Genomic DNA, 19532 nt, shown 5'->3' with positions numbered 1-19532 from the left:
GTTTTTGTTTTGATTGTATAATAATAGATTGTAAAATAATTTCCGCGTAGTAAGAGCTGAGTAATTTTTCCACGTAAGTAATAACTGGGAAAATACACATACGTTTTAAATATCGACGCGTGGGTTGGTGTAACGAGCTTTACGAACGGCTAGATAAAAGCTGTTATTATATTGGATTTTTTTTATTGAGCGTGAAATATTGCTTTTCAATAGCTGGGGCGTTTCATCAATGGAATAATTCATATTTGGCTTTCTTATGTTTCGGATCTGTATCGAACAATAATTCGCTCACTTGCGTATGTGCTCAGTATGGCGTTTGAACTGTCTTCTAATCGCATTGATATATTAAGCTAATTATTAATATACGTATTATATATGTACATATCTATATAGAGTGGTATTGGATTCGTCGAAAAAATGACACCTCAATTTTCAACTAAATCTGACTGATTGTTTTACGTTGACTCGTCACATACTTTTGTGTCCACGATTGCGCAAAAACTACATAAAACTGTACTTTGCTCGCGAATCACGTCCTTGACCTCGATCGAATCAAACAGTGTAATGCTGAACATGTGCCAACTATACAGTGTTCTTAATTTTACAATCTGTACACTTTTATTCTCTAACAATGGAAAGTGAAAAATCAGTTTAATTTTTAAAAACGTACTTCAGTCTATATGTTAAAACAATTAATCATTTTTCAATTTGCACAATCGAGTTATTATTGCATAAACAATCCCTTAATATATGGACCTGTCGTTAGGGTTCTCTTTCGAATATTCGATTATTTTAATTATTTGACAGAGTTTTGACTATATGAATAATTTTTTATACTATTTTAATGAAATTTGATTTTTTTAGAATGTAACAATTTGTATACTTAGTAATATAGGTAGTCGTTTTTTATCTCAATATACCTGAGTACCACTCCAAAATCCATAGTCCTTTATTTTGATTCGAAATGAGAGATACAGAGACAAAAATATGCTCCTACGCATTCGAAAAATATTTGTGAATAGCATGTTTATCGGCCGTATCTACTATGACTGAAATTCGCAGAAATCGTTCATTGAATGAAACAAAATCTTGGAAAGGTCCACCCTTTATTATCGTTTAACGCTTATCTCAAATTTTGTATTACGTCTTTGTATTTGTTGTTTCAAGACGCAAAGATTTTATTTCAATCAGTTCAATAATTCCATCGCGTTTAATTTATTTCCGCCATTATTTGACACAAGCTATCGAGTTTAAACAACATAGTCGAGATGAATATAATATTTTTAGATAAAAAAACAAGCCTTAACATTTCATTGATATACTTATGTATAATATCTTTTCAAAATTTTATACTTGAAGATACAAATGAAAATATATTTAATTCACCCACTTCAACTCTAGCAGACATATTCTATGCTATCCGCTATGAATTTTGCTCATATTTTTTATAGATCTAGAACCCTGAGAACTAATCATATTTTTATTTATTTGTTACTTATCGTTTGCTTATTTGTGTACTCTTTCTTAATTATGAATGACTGTATTAAACTGATCAGAATATTTTAATTTTAAAGTTTATTGCGATGTTCATTTAAATGATTGATAATTTCCAATAATTTGATCGTCACGGTGTATACAATAATAATTATAAATGTGCATATGTACCTTTTTTAGTACATACCATAAAAATGTTATGGTGCAGTATTTTTTTATTAGTACTAAAATTTTACTAAGGTCGCGTATTTAACGATGAAACGCATTATATAATTATGTATAACATAATAAATAATATAAAAAATCGATACCAAATCAGGATTTATTTTATACGAAATAGGTTAACGATCTAAGTAAAATATGTATATTTATATAATATAATATGTCAAATCAGTGCATCTCAAACTTTTGTACTATGATATACATTTGCTATATTGGTCATACATGTGATTTATTACTGATATAATCAATATTATTCCAATAACCATATTATGGGTAAGGTTAGGTTTGATTTACAATACCTTTATATTTAAAGCCAAGCCTACTCGATGTCGAATGCCTACAAAAAAACATTTATGAAACAGCCCGTCTAAATTTCGGTAACCTATTGGTAAATGCTCGTATTCACCAATTACCTAATTGTTTATTTTTTTATAAACCATTATGAAAATTTCTCACAGCGATACCCGTATTGTTCCGATTGCGCCACTCCCTTATCGAATCCGGATTATTTTTTGGGTATTCACGATGCTGCGTGTCCTACTATTGTTTTCCAGTTCTGCTCTCTATTGTTTTTATCCGCGACCACCAGAGCGTGGAGTGATGATACGTGTAAAGTATGTAAATTGGGCGTTTCGATACCGGCGTTGTGTAACGAAATGTGAAATGTGTATCATGGCCGCGCACGCGTTATCTATCTTGCGCGCGCGCCGCATGGTCAAGTTGTTTCATATCAACGCCATTTTGGGGGCCCTTTGATTTAGTAAAAATAAACGCGCCTAAAACTGGAATTTCATTGTTTCATTTGGTGTGAAATGACGTCACATTCCGTGCCATTTTCCTGATCATGGAGCATAATATTTGTTTAATGAAAATAATCGTATTGTAGGGTGCTGATGGGGAGAGAAACAAATCTCAAGGCAAGAATTAACGCATATAAATTGCTAAAAGCTCGAGACATTTTTAGTATATTTAAACACATATACTTGAAGACAGTTCTTCAGAAAAAGTAGACAAATATAACCTTACTCAAAATCAAAGCAATACGACGTTATAAAAAAAATATAAATGAAATAAAAAAATCTTTAGATTCTTTCTTTATGCAAAATTATATCCAGAATCCTATAATAACTTTATATTCCTACAGGGACCTGAGGCCCAATTGAGTATCTTTAGTGGAGAGTGATTATGTTTTGTGAAGGGCCTTTAAAATAACTTTACTAAATTTGATTTAGATTGCTCACTTGTGACATTGTCAGTGAAACTAATGGTGACTAGAATCACGCAGTTTTAGTTTACCATTAATCTTAAATACTATTCAATGTTTATTTGGCATGTAAAAGAAAAAGCTACGGCGATTCTTATCTATAAACCACCAACGGAGTGTTACACTGCTTCTTAAGTACAAAGGGTAAAGGACAAGAGGTCTCGGAAAGGTGTTCGTGTCTGGTTTCATAAAAAGACGACTGGCCATGTAGACACCCGTCCGTCCGGTTTGAACATCGGTTTGTCTCTGCGTCGATCTTTGGCACCTTGCAAGTAGAATCTCTATTGAATATGCATGACGCGTCGCTAAGACCAGATTCTGGTTCTGGTCGGTTTGATTGATTTTACGTCAGGCGAATTTGTCTATTTTAGAATGTATCTCGCAATTTTCGGTGTAGTATAATTAGTCGAGGTACCGAGAAGTCGAGACAGGGGGTGGAATAGGTGGCACGGTTTCGAGAATTTGGGACAAGGGGTGAAATCGGTGTTAAGGTTCCGAGAATTGATAATTAACGGAGTAGGGCCGCTGAAAACTTAGTCCAGCTGTTGTTTTCGTATAATTATTCATTATTAAACAATCTTTTATCAGTATTCCTATTGGCGGCGTTTTACTGTTACTTAAAGTTTATCAATCATCGCAAATTATGAGTGATGTTTTTATCGATCTTTCATTAACAAATTTACAGTACGTGAGTTTCTAAGGGGTGTTTGTTTTTAGAGATATAGCCATTTAAAATGGAATAAAACACATAATAATCGTAGTAATGGCCATGGTATTGGCTTTATTTGCAAGATAATTTTATGCCATTAGTATTTAAATATAATTTCAGGCATGTAGGCGCCGCAGCTGGTTCGAGCAACTGGGACCGTATATCGGCAATAACGCGGCGAATGTTGGCTTTCAAATCGTCCATCATCTTTAGTTTATTGGCGTAGACTAGCGACTTCACATATCCCCACAGAAAATAATCCGAAGGTGTTAAATCACACGATCTTGAAGGCTAATTGACAGGTCCATTACGCAAAATTATGCGTACATCGAATGTTTCCTTTAATAAAATGATTGTGACATGTTGCGCCGTCTTGTTGAAATTAATGTCATTCAATTGGGGAACGAAAAAGTCAATAATTATGGATCTATAGCGCTCTCCAGGGAACAAGTCACCTGTCAGCTGTCAAATTAGCTGTTGCTGAAAAAAGTGTCGCCAATTCGAAAAACAAACCTCTAAAAAAACACCCTATAGATTGATTAATCTGGCGGTTTTGCGATGTCGAGCGAATTGTCACATCAAAGATCACGCAGCCATTGTCAATTCAGTCACGATGGCCGCACTGTACATTTCGCTTTATATATAAATTATTTCATTAATTATAAAATACGAAGTCTCTTAATTGATTAATTTGTAGAGAATCTTTACATTTATACAAAATAAATAAAATTCGTTACAAATTTACGATCTCGAAAGAGAGAATATTACATTATATCTTGCTATTTTAGAATATCTGAACAATAAAATATTCTAAAGTAATAGATGTTTATATTTGAAGGAGTATGGATAATATGGGTCTAAATATTCATGTTTATTTTATTATCTTTTATAAATTATATTCACTGAGCTTCCATAAAAATGATTATATGAACAAAAAAATCTTGATGCCATGGAACACGATCGAGCGTTTTTAAATCTCGCATCCTTTTTTAACTGCGAATGTGTATTTCATGTTCAAATACCGTATTTTATAAATCTACTATTTTCATGTACCATTTAATACGGCTAAATAAATAATTTTACTTTCCTCAGGAGAAAGGTTGTTGATATATTATATTTTTTTAGGAATACCATATTAATTTATTTAAAAAATGATGAAATGAGTTTTCGACTATCGGAAATAAATTAAAACTTGCGAGTAAAGTCCAAATTTTTCTCACTACGCGGTTAAAGTGGTTTCAACATTTTGGTGATTCAAATATTAGAAATGTTCTCGCTCCGTGGTTAAATAAAATTCCATTTTAAAATACGCAGATTATATGTTGCTAACTTCTGTTTTATGTAAAACCGAAATTTGTAAAAATACGTATTTATTATATATTTAGAGTTTTTGAAAAAAAAAAAAAATCGATCTAATCTAACAAAATTGGTTATTAAGGATCTCTATTATTTAATTATGTTAAAGTACTAGTTGATGATATATTTTAATAATGATATTAGTGTGACACGCTAGCCATACTATGAGTAATCAGTATATATTTTAGCTTAAATTAGATTTTAAAAGACAAAGAAATTCACTGCTAATAAGACATTGTGACATTGTTTGATTTGCTCGTGCTAATTTTTCGCAAAGATTCATACTCTGTTTTGGAACAAAGGTACATAATGTACATATGTCGCGTGCGCCAGACTACATTGGCGTGCTGAAAAGCCATTTATTTCGGCTCATTCTCACGACAATGTGTCGGCGTTTAAGTGAGCGTCTAATATTGAATTCTTTGTAAAATTTCGTGGAGATTGCCGACCGTCGAACAGTGGGAAATAACTCACAAGAAGTGGCAATCACGATATTTTTATTAAAATACTGAAAAAGATATCGATGCTCAATTTAATCAATTAACACATTCTTTATATTTAAACATTTCGTCACAGATCTCCAGACTTATTGTCTAGTGATCAATACGTAAGTATTGTATGTGCCTAATTGACTTACCCAGTTGGTATTGATTTGCCCCATAGTAACACCTTTGGCTTACGCCTGCCAGATTTCAACGGACGATTAAAACAACATATTTTTAACCTATTTTTGCTGGTATAAACCGCAGTTGCATATCCAGGTTTGTTTCAATTTAATCGGCTGAGTCAGTGCTGCACTACTCTGTTTGTGTGATGTGATTTAAATGTGGTTTTGGCACAAACTCTTTAAAGAAGATCGAGAAAACTCGCCACAAAACCTTCAAAATGAGCAGGCTGTGAAGGCGCAAGATCACTATAGTGTTACATAAATATGCGCGCTACACCACAATACTGCGCCTGCTCACACAACTGTTTAAATTGGAAAAAAGGCGAAGAACGATGTTTAGGTTGTAGATGTTCTTACCTGAGTTAAAATTCAAGTATTATTCTCATCATTACGGGACTGTAAAACACACAAAAAAAATTTAACCGATGAATAAAGCAGACTTCGGTACTGCTATGATCAGTGGTAAAAACGTTGGAACCGCAGTGACTTCCCAAGGGTCGTTCTTTGAACGAGATAATTTGCAATTTCATGCGAGTCTTATATACATTTAAATAAACAATCAGTAAAGTTACGTCTGGGACAGACCTCATACACACGTATAAATAAATTTATATGTCTGTTTTCACATCTCATTATATTTGCTTTGGTTGTATATTTATATTTCTTTTTATATGGTATATAATAGAATATTTATCAAATTCATATACTGGAATTATTTAGTAAATATTATTAGTTAATATCAATAGTGTTGTATGATATACAATAATATCTACCTGTTATGTATCTAAAATAGAACACAAATGGTTAAAATAGCTGAAGAAACACTTAAAATGAGAGAGTATAAAATGAACAATGGTCGTCTATCGTCTATTTTGGCTCATGTAATCGAACGTAACTCGCCGAAGTTTGATCGTTAATTTCTCGCGCAAATTTCGCCTTTCTCTGAACGTGGGTGTATTTAATATAGATATTGTGTTTTTAGAAACTGACATTATTGTTGTTTTTTTAACACGATACTTAATTGTGAGTTTTCGCGTCCTATTTATATCGCCATAAAAACAAGACGAGTCAATGATGCACGTCATTGCTTATAAATCGAAATATTATAAATAATATTTTAATTATAAATCCGAATAAGATAATTTATAGCATTGAGGTTTTTATGTTTATATTCACTGATTACTCTATATTTGAAAACATTTTATACTACCTATTTATGTATTCAATTTTGTCTTTTTTCGACTCGCATTTTCTGATGACTATGTGTACCAGAACCGCAATGGCGGCAAGCCCTTTAACTCCGATTATCGTAATATGTTTAATAAACTTAAATATTATAGCTTCTGTTTTATATTTTTTTTTCTTTCTGTGTTATATTAAGAACTAGTTATATTGACTATGAGTATTTTAAACAGGTATATCTTTGTAGGTCACAGTTATAATTTTTAAATATGTTTTTTCATTATTTAGCGTCTACATAGCTTCTATCTTTTAGGTACGATACAAAATAATTGTTCCATAAAATGAATTGCTTGTGCATTACTGTTGGACAGTATTAGATGCGAGCGAGTGTTGGTCAGCACAGTGAAAACCTTATGAACTCTCTGTAACGAATCCTTTTCCAAAGAAAAAATACGAAGATTTCCCTTACACAAATGCATAAACAATTCGTTTTATGGAACAAAGCTCCCTGTTAAATAGCACCCATAATTTAATATTTTATGTATTAATCATATCATATCGAAAGATTTTTAAATATCGAGCATAAATAATCCCGTGCTATTTTTATATTGAAATTGCCATTTTATTGTAGCATTTTTTCAAGAGGTGAAAATATTTTTTGTTACATTATCGTCATTAAGGGTTAAAATGTGAAGATCGTATCGCACACGTCGAGTCATTAATAATAAACACTCTTTACATAAATTCTTTTTAATGCGACTTTACCGAACATTTGGTTTTATTCACGAGTGATTAATTGCACACGTTAAACGTTTAATTCGCCAAAAAACAATCTAAAATACGTGTTCAATATTTACTTTTTCATTCTAAAATACTAACTAATTGAAGTATTATAACTAAATCTCGGTTTAAGTTTCGGGAATGTAATACCTATGTCTAATTGGAATTTGTGTGAAGGAATCGATTTACATTTAAACTAATGAATTGATTCGTATAGTAGTATACATAATTCGAATTTAAACTGAATATTTATAGAATATCTAATCCAAATAACATTCGATATTTTAGTTTCAAGTGAAATAGTAATTTAATGCTTGTATTAACTTGCATATAAATATTAGTCATCTGTAAAAAAAAGCTGTATTTTAATCATTTAATTACTTTGAGCGAGAGATCTACGGTACTGTTATAATCGATGTGCCATGTAAACATCTGGCATACGCTGAATAACTTATTGATAATATTATTACTAATATACCAATATTTTAATTTATAAAGGTGATCTAACTTCACTTTCCTATTTTTTTTAATAACCCACAAATTTAAAAATATCTTCGAATTTTTTTATTAATCAAATTTGTTGTATTTCATTAATTATGAAAAATAATATTAATAAAATGGCCACTTCTGGAACTTTTGTAACAGCCGATCCTTTCGATGTAATTTGTGATTACTCGTACATTTCAGGCGGTATCTCGACGGATGTTGGTTTTTAGGTGCTCAAATGTTTCGGGTTTGTCGGCATATACATGACTCTTAGCATAACCCCACAAAATATCAAATGCGAATAGTTAACGTCACCAAAACATGAAATAATACGACCTGGGAATTTTTCACGCAAAACATCCAACGTTGCACTCAATGTGTGGCAAGTTGCGCCGTCATGTTGGAACCACATGTCTTCCACATCAATATCTTTGACTTCGTGCCAAAATTGACAGTCCGACCTTCATCGTTTTCAAAAAAGTAAGACCCGATGACGCCGCCTGACCACAATGCGCATCTACCAGTCACTTTTTGGGCATGTAATAGCGTCTCTCGTGATTTACATGAAGATTTTCCTCGCCTTATATGCGGAAATTTTGTTTACTAACATACCCAGAGAGGTGAAAATGTGCTTCATTAGAGAATAAGATTTTCTTTGAAAAATCAGCATCATGTTTCCTGCTGCTTTATAATTTATTAATATCAAATATTAGTTTGCAACAACACATTTCGTAAATGTGTTGTTGCAAACTAATATTTGACACTTTCAACACGCGTAATCAACCTGTATATAAAATTTCTAATATATATTTATTTTATATTAATGATTTTAAAAGTCGATATATTCAACGACGACAATGATAAATGACTGTCAAGATGTAATGAAAATAACTTTTTAATGAAAATGCTTAGCTTCGTCAATTCAGTACTAAAGCAGAGGCTTTTAATGCATCAATTATGTGTGAAAAATGAAACTACACTTATACTTCCTGTGTATTGCATAAGATGCACAGATCAAATTTGCATGTATTGTATAATGCACATCTCTTGACCTTTCCCATTGAGCCATCTTTTTTTATAACATCGGCAATGCGTCACACGTTCAAATTTATTTTTGCACCGATGCAAGTGGCGAAATTTTTGGAACGCTTCGACGATGCGGGTTTGTGTTATACAACAAGAATGGAGATCGATTTTGTCATCTCGCTACCGTCACCCACGTGGCTTTCGTCTTTGTGCGTTACACACGCCACGCCGGGGAATGAAATTATATTCTCTAAACTTCTAGGTCTAAGCAACCGATTATTATATAATAAATCATATTTTAATCTGGTCATAATGAATTAGTAAGTTATATAAAAATAATGTGAAATTGTCTCGAATGATACAAGATTAGTTCGAATATAGCGATTTCGTTATGGAGCTAGAAGTCAGCCATAGCGGAGTCGGCGAGCTCTTGACATTTGACGCAAGGAACTAGGTTAGGATAGACATTTACAAACACACCAAAATGTCTATTGAGATCATTATATTGACGTATCGAATCAACCTAAAGGTCTCATATTGAGCACATGTATTTTTTTTTTGATGTCCATTCGCCTCTAGAGACTTCTAGATTTTCCGCATTCTTACGAATTACCTCGCGCGACCTTGCGTCGTCGCGCGTTTAATTCGCGTGCTTACGCACAGCCGTTAACGAGATTTCGTTAACGTTCGTTAGTCGTTAGGTTGTAGAAGTTGCGGCGATATTATTTTCGAGTTTCCGCGCGCGAGCCACTTAGCGCGGCTGATTCACCGCACGGCGGCCTTGCGCGACCTCGCCCCCTATTGTGTCGCGTCTGGTCTGGGCTGCGGTCAACCTGCGGCCCACGAGCTACAAAGAAACTTCATATCGAAAGAGTATTAAGACGACATAAAGTACCAAACTATATATTTGCTTCGCTAGTCTAGACTAGTCGAGAACATTCGGTCCTTCGAGCCGGATGTTACCAACCAATTTATAGGTTCAGTCTAGAACCTGCCGTCATATTCTCATTTCTGTTGAACGACAATATTAAATCGTTTATGTATATATGTACATACATATATATGTATAATCAAAATATATCACTTATAACGAAAATATTTTTTCTGCGTGTGAAATTGACCACTCACTAGGGACGATTCATTATGGTGAAAGTATGAAAGGTATTTGATTATACATATTCATATTTTCGGGTTCTTAAGTGTGGTTCGCTGAAGGAATCTGTTTTTGCCTCGTCATTATTTGCCGTGAAACTTGCAGTCTCCACAGAATTCCTCGATAGTGATTTTAAATTACGACACATATGTAGTCGCTTTTTTGACTCTCGATTGCCTCACGCGTCTCGTAATTGTTGTTGAAACTGTGATCTGATTCTAAAATTAGCGTGTTTATATCACGTCTGAGTCACCACTTTCTGGTTCTTAGGTTTAGTTTGCCAAAAGAGACTTCTGGAGACAGTTTTTATTTCATATTTGTTGGGTGTTAGTATTACTTAAAATTATTAATAACTATTAGCCGAGCGTGCTAAATTGATTTCAACTAAGCGCAGTAATGCTCTCGTTCTACGACGAAGTTCAAGGAATTGAATCGTCAGTTTTTTTACTCATGGTCAAGACATTGTCGGTGTGGTGGGCAGATCAGCAGGTGGATATATTGGCCGGTGGAAAAATACTCTACGCACCGGCCGATCCAGTCTGTCTGTTTTGACTCCACTGTTTGATTTCTGGCTGATGCTTTCGGCCTGCCTTTTAGTTGATAAATGCATGATCTGGATCACGTACATATTTTGTCGTGACGCAACAAAGAATTTATGTTTAAATTTAAAAAAAAGTGTTTACTGGATATATGAAAGACATTTGCGAAGTTGGGGTTGACATTATTTTAACAAAATTATAATCAAAGGAGATTTTATAGCTTATCATTAAAAGCATTTAGAGCTGGGTTTTCTTTTACTGCATATTTGTGAAGGTAAATAATACGCATTCTCGTATTATTTAAGAGTAGGCAACATTTCCAAGAATACATTATTAAATTCCCATTGATCAACGTTATTTATGCATGAAAACATTTTAATATCAGAAAATTGCATCAAAATAAATGAAAAGGAAAATGTCTTAAATAATTCTTGTTGCCAATAAAAATTATCTTAGGTATTATGTATTAACTATAAAACAATTCTATATTTGAATGATAAAAGTGAAACTCTGGTATCGTATTAAAAAAATATCGTTATCTGACATCGTAAATATATTTAACAAAATAAAAAAATCCGTCTTTATTTTCGTTCGGATCTAATCTATTTATTGCCCATTCACGGGCTTCAATTTATCAAACGGTGTATTGTAGTAGTAACAAAGGTCGCTTCTATTTTTACTAAAATTAATTGCTGTACAGAGGAGATACGTATCTGTTATTGTGTTGTGTTACGTAGTCGAGTGTTGTGCAACTATTTGCGATAATAATCTAGCGATACGAAAATCGACGGTTTTCAACGCCAAAGACTTTCGCACTGCGATGCTAGTCTTTGAAATTGACCTTAGGAAATATAACCACCCGAGACTGATGTACAATATCCGGTACTTGGGCCCTTATCTATCTTTTGAATCGAGTACTTGATGTTGGTTTAGATTAAACACAAGCCAGAGTTGAAATTAGGTTCTTACACTCCACTTGAAATAACTGACCTATTATAAAAATAGCTTAGACTAAATTTTCAACCTAGGCGTTAATTCTACAATGTTAACACTATAATAAGTATAGTTTTATTGTAAAATTGTTAATCAAGAAAAATATGTATTTGCTTATTTATACCGATACGCCATCACAATAACAATACATCTACGGGATTAGACTGTTTGTTATCGGTTTAAACACGTGTACATAGTTACTTTACTTTTTAGTCAATAGACTTTGGAATTTACGTAATCGGAAATCCGGAAAATCGGATTATTGGCTGATCGTTTTGTTCATATCCTGTCATATTTTAATCTTTAATTTAAAATACCTCTCGTAAGATGTAATCATTATATAATAAATGTACATCCTTGGACTTTTATATGTAGTATAGTATATTTTAACCGGTTTCAATACTGTACCAAAATCATATTTTAATATAAAATAAAATTGCGCACAACAAATATTATTTTTTAATTAAAAATAACCCATTGTGCGTTAATTTTAACAGTTTACTTTTTTTACTTTATGTATTTTGTCTGATGGTTACCGATAGATTATTTTCTTTATCTAGAACGACATATAATAACTATATTATGTAGTGAGCTAAATAAACTACATGAGTAATTTTCGAGTTAAACTTTTATCTCTAACCGTCCATTGTTATTCGCAAAAACCGACAATGACATTCGTGTGAAAGTTGAAATTTATATAAAATGTTTTTTTTTTGTATATTTTTTATGGTGCGTGTGTGTGTTGTTTCGTGCTTTATGCTGATGATATATGAGCGAATTTTTAAACAAAACACCTCAGCGCCGGGGCTGGTCAGGTGTTTTATTTAAGCTTTAATTTTCATACGTATATTAGTTTTTTGAAACTAAAGCATTATAAATCGTGTCTTATATTGTGTCGGCACGTTAGCCATTTCGTTCAGTTTCCCTACAGTCTTATTTATTTTTCAACATATACCATTTTAATGACTTCCTTCGATACTAGAGAGAAGCATTAATATTTCAAGTCAATTATTGCTCGTGGGATTTGTTATGGCGAAGGCAAGGTGATTTATGAATTGGATAATCATTTAGAATGATTCGGGATTCTTGTAATAAAAAAAGGTTTTGCCATTAAACGTGTCAAAATTGATCGTTGCCACAGTCACATATATGTTTAATGCCCACACAATTGAGGGTTAGTTTGTGTTGTGGTAATCAACTTGAATTCGTGTAAATTTAGTTCATTAACTTAACTGAATAACTAGAAGCTTTTCCCATTTCCATTGTCTATTGAATAAAATAAACGTTTTAAGTCATCATTTCTGTCCTAATTTCTTGAATCAAAAAAAGCCTGTTTATAAATGTATACTGCTATAATATATTGTTTTAGTTGTAATACTTGTATAAAATGTTATTATTAATTTAAAAATATGATACCTATTACTTTTAATTTTTATATTACATTTTGAATTTCGATAGTAGAAAAGTTACATTATCGCTATTAAAATATATATTATATAAAGTTATTTTTGCGCTTGTCATAGCTGTTGTGAATGGATTATTTAATAGTGAATTTGAATATTAGCTTATTATATTATACAATATCCATCGCACACAATACTTTTTGCTTCACTCCAAACATCTCGCGGTATACTTTTCTCACGCGACTGATGCTGTCATTGAGACGTTTTTTCTTTATTTCTGCGTTCGAGCCGCGATTTCTCAAGTTCTTTCTCATTACGAACGAAAGGAGATTGTAAAAGTGCACGATAATTATTTTTATTTCATTATGTAAGTTACTCGAGAGTGAATTCTGCGTCAACGTTCGAATAAACGCGATTTAGACAGTTTTAGATTGATGTATAATCAAAGGCAACAATATAAAAAAAATGTAAATTTCAACAAAAAAAGTCAACATAAACGATTAGTAAATTCTCATTTACGCGCACCATTATCAAAACCCGTCGCTAAAATTTTTTATGTCGTAAGAAATATATTATTGAATTATTTATTATGTCTTAATAACACACAATATGTTAAAAAAATATTATGAAAAACAATAGCTCGTAATCAGGTTTCTATATTTTATGACACTTGAAACATAGATGTTGTTTCTGACCCAGACCTTTCCAAATTCCATTTTATTATATATTTTTTATTAATAATCTTTAAGATTAAGAACAATGAAAACAAACATACAAAGTCGACTGTATGAGTCATTTTTTTATTTAAAACATTTATATTAGATTATTCAATAAGTCATAATAATTCAAATATAAAGAATCATTGATTATTTACTTAAAAATAATATAAGGATTTAAAAATATTATAGAAAAAAACATATTTATAAAAATTAAACAGATACTATATTATTTTATCCAATAATATGCAAACTGATTTTTAAACATAACATATGGACATTTTTTTGGGATTTGGTTTGCTGGAGAAATATTTATCAAGTCATTTATAAAAACTCTGGCGTCAGACTAAGAAAAATATAAGTGAATACATGTTATTTGTGGCTCAAAACTGATATACATATATCTCTTGCGCTTGGCGAAGGGAGCAGATTTCTCAAAAGCACTGTGTGAAATAAAGTAACTAAATAATAATGAGTAGTATAAGTCGGTGACTATTATTTGAAAGATCGGAATTAGTGATTTTAATATAATTATAATTTCTATAGATCTTCAAAATGATTTCCTAGTTTTACCCAATCATACAGATCGTGATGAGTTAGATCGTACATATAATGTAGTAACTATTCTTTAATAATGAGCTACTTCAGCTCATAGAGGATCGCATATGTATTATTACTTCAATAAGCCCAGGCTTTTCATTTATTTTAGAAGATCTAATCCCGATTTATATCATTAGAGTGGTTTCGAGAAATTAAAGTATTACATTTGGGTGGCAAACATTAAATCTTACTGTATTTTCGTTCGATTGTTATTCGGAATGTTAAGATATAATCCTTGTCAAAATATAGATTAATTTATTTGACTTGGTTGGTCGTTGGTATTCCATTTCTGGTTTTTAAATGTTTTAAATGACCGTGTCAATTTCTAACCTGGCCAAATGATAATTTGCCACTTAGTTTCTGTTGGTGGCAACGAACAGTTAATATGTGGCAAAATGGCTTCGTGAATTCAAAGCAGAAGAGAGTTACGTTCATAATGCAGAAATTAATGAAAGGCCTTTCTTTTGTCACTGATGAAATATAATATCGGGATGATAGGTGTTCAACGATTAATGTATTTTATGAAAAAAGTATTCTTTATGAAACGAAATATTGTGCTAACAAACACTTGTGCTAACCAACAGAGAGCAGGCCTAAGTCATAAGCTGACCAGATTTTGAAAATATCAAAGGAGGACACTACTAATAAATAAAAAGGCCACCTCGAAATTTTTTGCTCGAAGAGAATAAATTGCTGCGGGAGTTAAAAATAAAAAAGTCAACACATAAATTTTTGTTCGAGGAGAACAAATAAATACTAATTACTACAGGAGCTAAAAAATGTCATTTCAGAAATTTTTGTTCAAGAAGGACAATCCTCCTCAAAGGTAGATGTCTTGCCACCTCATCTTACATGACGTTGAAATCAACAAATTCGTTCCTAATCAAATGCATTAATATCTATAGTGGTTATGTTAAAAAAGGTGTTCTATAAATCAGCTAATCTTAAAATAAAAGTTTTAAAAATATATGTGTCTTTATTCTCCGAACTTCTAAATTTGAATAAAATATCTAAATTAAAAGTGTTTTGGAAACTCGTTTATAATGGCACTTAAAATACAATATACTGTAAGTAAAAAATAAATTAATATTCAGAGAAGTATGTACCTAATATAAATTTGTAATAAATACCCTTAATGGGTTTTACCCATATCTAAATAAATTTACGCGATGTAACCCTAAGATATTTATTGAATTATCTAATAATTAGGATTTGATATAAATAAATTGAAAGACTAGAGAAAATGCTCGTGTAACACATAAGTCTTAAAGGAAATGATAATAATATTGTATATTTGATCCGATTTGACAATTAATAATAGTAATATTGTACCATTGTCCTCGGTGCTTAACAATGTTGTTCTGTCGTATAACAATGAATAATAAATGTCGTAAGTTTCGCGCTCCATATCAAATCGAATCAGAGGCTTCCAATTCTGTTACGTAAACGGAAATCGATCTCGTCGTCTGGCATAAAAATGCTCATATCTCTGTCCCGAAAGCGAAAACATAAAAATTGTTCTGCTCTATCGGATAGGAAAGAGAGAGGATATCGGCACGCTAGATTTGCTCTCCTATTAATCAGTCTTCGATACTAAGAAATCGATATTTTATGGCTTTCGTGTAATGAAATAATAAGTCTGGCGGTTAATTAATTTGTATTTTATGGTTTCGATAAATAATTAATCAAGATTTTCGGTACCCTATCTAGAATTTTAATCGGTGTATGAATTTCAATGAAATTGTTGAAATATTATCAAACATTCACAATGCAATCGTGCGCAAACTATTTTAACATTTATTGAATTTTAGAGTGTAATTGCTTTAGTTAAATATTTAAGCATGCGTTTGCTTGTGTAGTTTGTTTCAAATTTGGTACTGACGCTAAATTGATTTGTAAATTTTGTATTAAGCTGTGATATGATAGTAAATAATAAGATTATACATTAACTGTTGATTATTTAACTCATGGACGTTTTATAATCGATTACATTGACACTATTCACGTGAAGTACTTTAACTAGATTTTTGAAGATTTATGAAATTGTTATAACCAATTTTTAATATAAATATACGATTTATTGTTAATAAAAATATAGTATTTTTTTAATTTTTTTTTCTGGTTGATTGTCTAACATTGATATTTATGATAGAGACCTACATATAAGAGTAACTGTTTTTGGACAAATGGAGGAAATCCTCGGAGTTAATTTTCAATTGTAATTCACTAATATGAAATTTATTAAACTGGATTCGAATAGATACTTATTGAATAAGTTCAGCTTGAAATCAGTTTGTGTTTGACCAAAATAATTTCGACTAATAATATGAATAATTATAAAAACAAATATTAAACGTAAAAATACATAGTATGATTAGTTTTTATTTGCAGAAGATCAATGATTCTACATAAATTAAAACGATCATCTGTTAGACGACCAAGTTCACGAATACCTTTGTCAGTATGCTAACTTTTTTCAAGTTTCCTAACATTCATTGCTATGTAAGTCTTATTCCATATATTACTAAAAACACCCGTTCCTGTACATGCGTTGTCACTTTTATTAAATTTTAAAATAACATTAAGTGACTAAAAACTTACTGTAAAAATTAATTTTCAAAATTGAAAAGTGCTTCTTTTTGATATTATTGAAAATAGAGTTTTTCAGTTTACATGTTTCTTCAGAAAAATGCGGCTATGAATCTGCATTTTTATTTAATGAATTACCGTTATAAAATACAGATATTCACATATATTTATTAAAATATGTATAATTTATGTTGATATATGTATATTTATTGTAATATAAATCACGTCATATCTTTTTGGTTTACAATCTGTAACTTAACCGGCGCCAAATTTATGCATAAGCTAAATAATCCGAGGGTTAAAGCACTTTAAATCGGCGTTTAATATTTTAATCTCGCTTCGTTAGTTTTAAAATTAGATCAACTCAATCAAGCCGCACAAGGCTTTGTGGCTTTTTGATACTGTTTCGAGTTACAAATTTTACAAAATAATAATTCAATTACAAAAAATATATACCGCTATAAATATTTTGCGAGTAATAAATATCTTTCTGAGAAGCGAATCTATTTTTGGCGAGATTAACTTTTTTAATATCCTTTTCTATGCTCTTGGGGATCGGTATTGTGTTTGCCCACAAAGTTATTTTAATTAAAAACTTAAGATTTAGCTACACTTCAAAGTTGTTTGATTTTTCGATAGTTTTATGAATCTTGAACTTTACTGTAAATACAATGTTGATTTATATTCATATCTCTTGCCACGCGAATATCTATAATAAATTACTGCTTTATTTAAGCAATAAATTTGAACTATCAAATCTTTGGATTGACCGGATTGAACTTTTATGAATTATGAAATAATCATGACCGTGACTTTCAATATACATATATTAATTAAAACATATTTAATTAAGTGTCACGTCATCTGCAATGGCGTGACGCTTGCCTGTCATGTTATTCCCCGTACCTTGCCTTTCATTAATGGATTAGGGTGATTAGGTTATTCAAATCGGTTTGTCTAAGAACGAATTTGTATTCGGAGCCATGACACGGTTCGTACCGTACTAATACTGGTATACCTATTTGGTGTCAGCTGTGACGCGTGGTCAGGACGTTGGCCAGATGACCGTTCTCGGACGACGGTCATTTGTATGGTTGTTTGATTGCAGGGCTCGCCAAACTTTTAAAAAAATCGTTACAGTTTCTTCTAAATTTTAGGTTTTTCTTGAAAAAATATCATCTCTCCTTAAAATCTTTAAAAAGACAAATCTATTTTGAGGAATTGTGCGTAACACATATTTATTGTAAATCTTCCGTTGCACTATGAAATTCGTTAGCCCAATGCGTTACAACGGGACAAATATAGCCTACATTTTGCCACAACATCTGTCTTAATATAATATTTAAAAAAGTACATTACAGAATGATTCAGCTACAGTTTTTATGTCAAAATATATAGACTTCATTATAACCTTCATTATGTAACTCATGCCACACATTTGACACGTATGCAAATACTAAGCAATTTGTGCACTGAATTAAAAGTTCATACAACACTGACGTAAACTTATGACATGTAATCGAAGCAATAGATTACCACAGTAAATATTTAAAGGAGACGAATCATCCAATATTTGCTTGTTCAGGTGCTTATTTACTTGTTTGTGAATTACATGCGGTGAGCACGGATCTAGCTAAATCGAAGCAAAAGGGATTGATATTTGAATTAAACTATGTAGAGACAACCTTAATAACATACGTCTACCTAAGAATGGATTGTGACGTAGTGGCTTCCTTTTGCCTTTTAGATATGGATGAATGAGATGTCACATATAAATATTGAATATTCTTTATTTTTCTTGTTATATATTTATTTTATTATTTAAACTCAACAAGAAATATTTTGATTTTATTTTAAGTTTTTCGTCCTAGTTATTTTTTAAGCATTGCTTTTATTTAAAACAATATTTCTCATCCCAGATTGACTTGCAATGAAAATTTAATTTGAAATCTTTTTGTAAATAATGTTTATTGTACTAATATGTTATTAACTGACGATAAATATTGGTTACAAAAAAATGTCGAACTTCTATTGCTCTTGGCTTCGTTTTTTAGGCATCTTGACACAAAAAATAATAAATCTGAGTCATATTGTTTTGTGACTCTCTGTATTTTGTTAGGTTAGGTCGGAAAGGACCGGATATCGGCATGTTCTCGGGGTCGATCAGTCTCTGGGGGCATATTGGTGAAAGTGTTTCTTTTGTGGAACAGATTTTCTCTTCTACAAAAATAACATTATTTTGGTTCATCCTTAAAATTTCTATTGGCCTTTATCTCGTGTTTATGCAATATTGCGTAATCTACTTTACATAAAACTGTGCAAAAATCGAATATCAATTCAGCATCGTCGAATA

General features: G+C 31.4%; 1 protein-coding gene across 2 annotated transcripts in view; it reads left to right on the top strand.

Annotated features, from left to right (window-relative positions):
• LOC148232128 (uncharacterized) overlaps positions 1-19532 on the top strand; it is an 84647-nt gene that overhangs the window by 56350 nt on the left and 8765 nt on the right. The window lies entirely within an intron of this gene.

The sequence above is a fragment of the Plectrocnemia conspersa genome, unplaced genomic scaffold (genome assembly GCF_051122295.1).
Source record: "Plectrocnemia conspersa isolate PC_06_02 unplaced genomic scaffold, ASM5112229v1 ptg000009l, whole genome shotgun sequence".
NCBI classification, from domain to species: domain Eukaryota; kingdom Metazoa; phylum Arthropoda; class Insecta; order Trichoptera; family Polycentropodidae; genus Plectrocnemia; species Plectrocnemia conspersa.
Note: the sequence above shows the minus strand (reverse complement) of the source record. Positions and strands in the feature narration are given on the sequence as shown.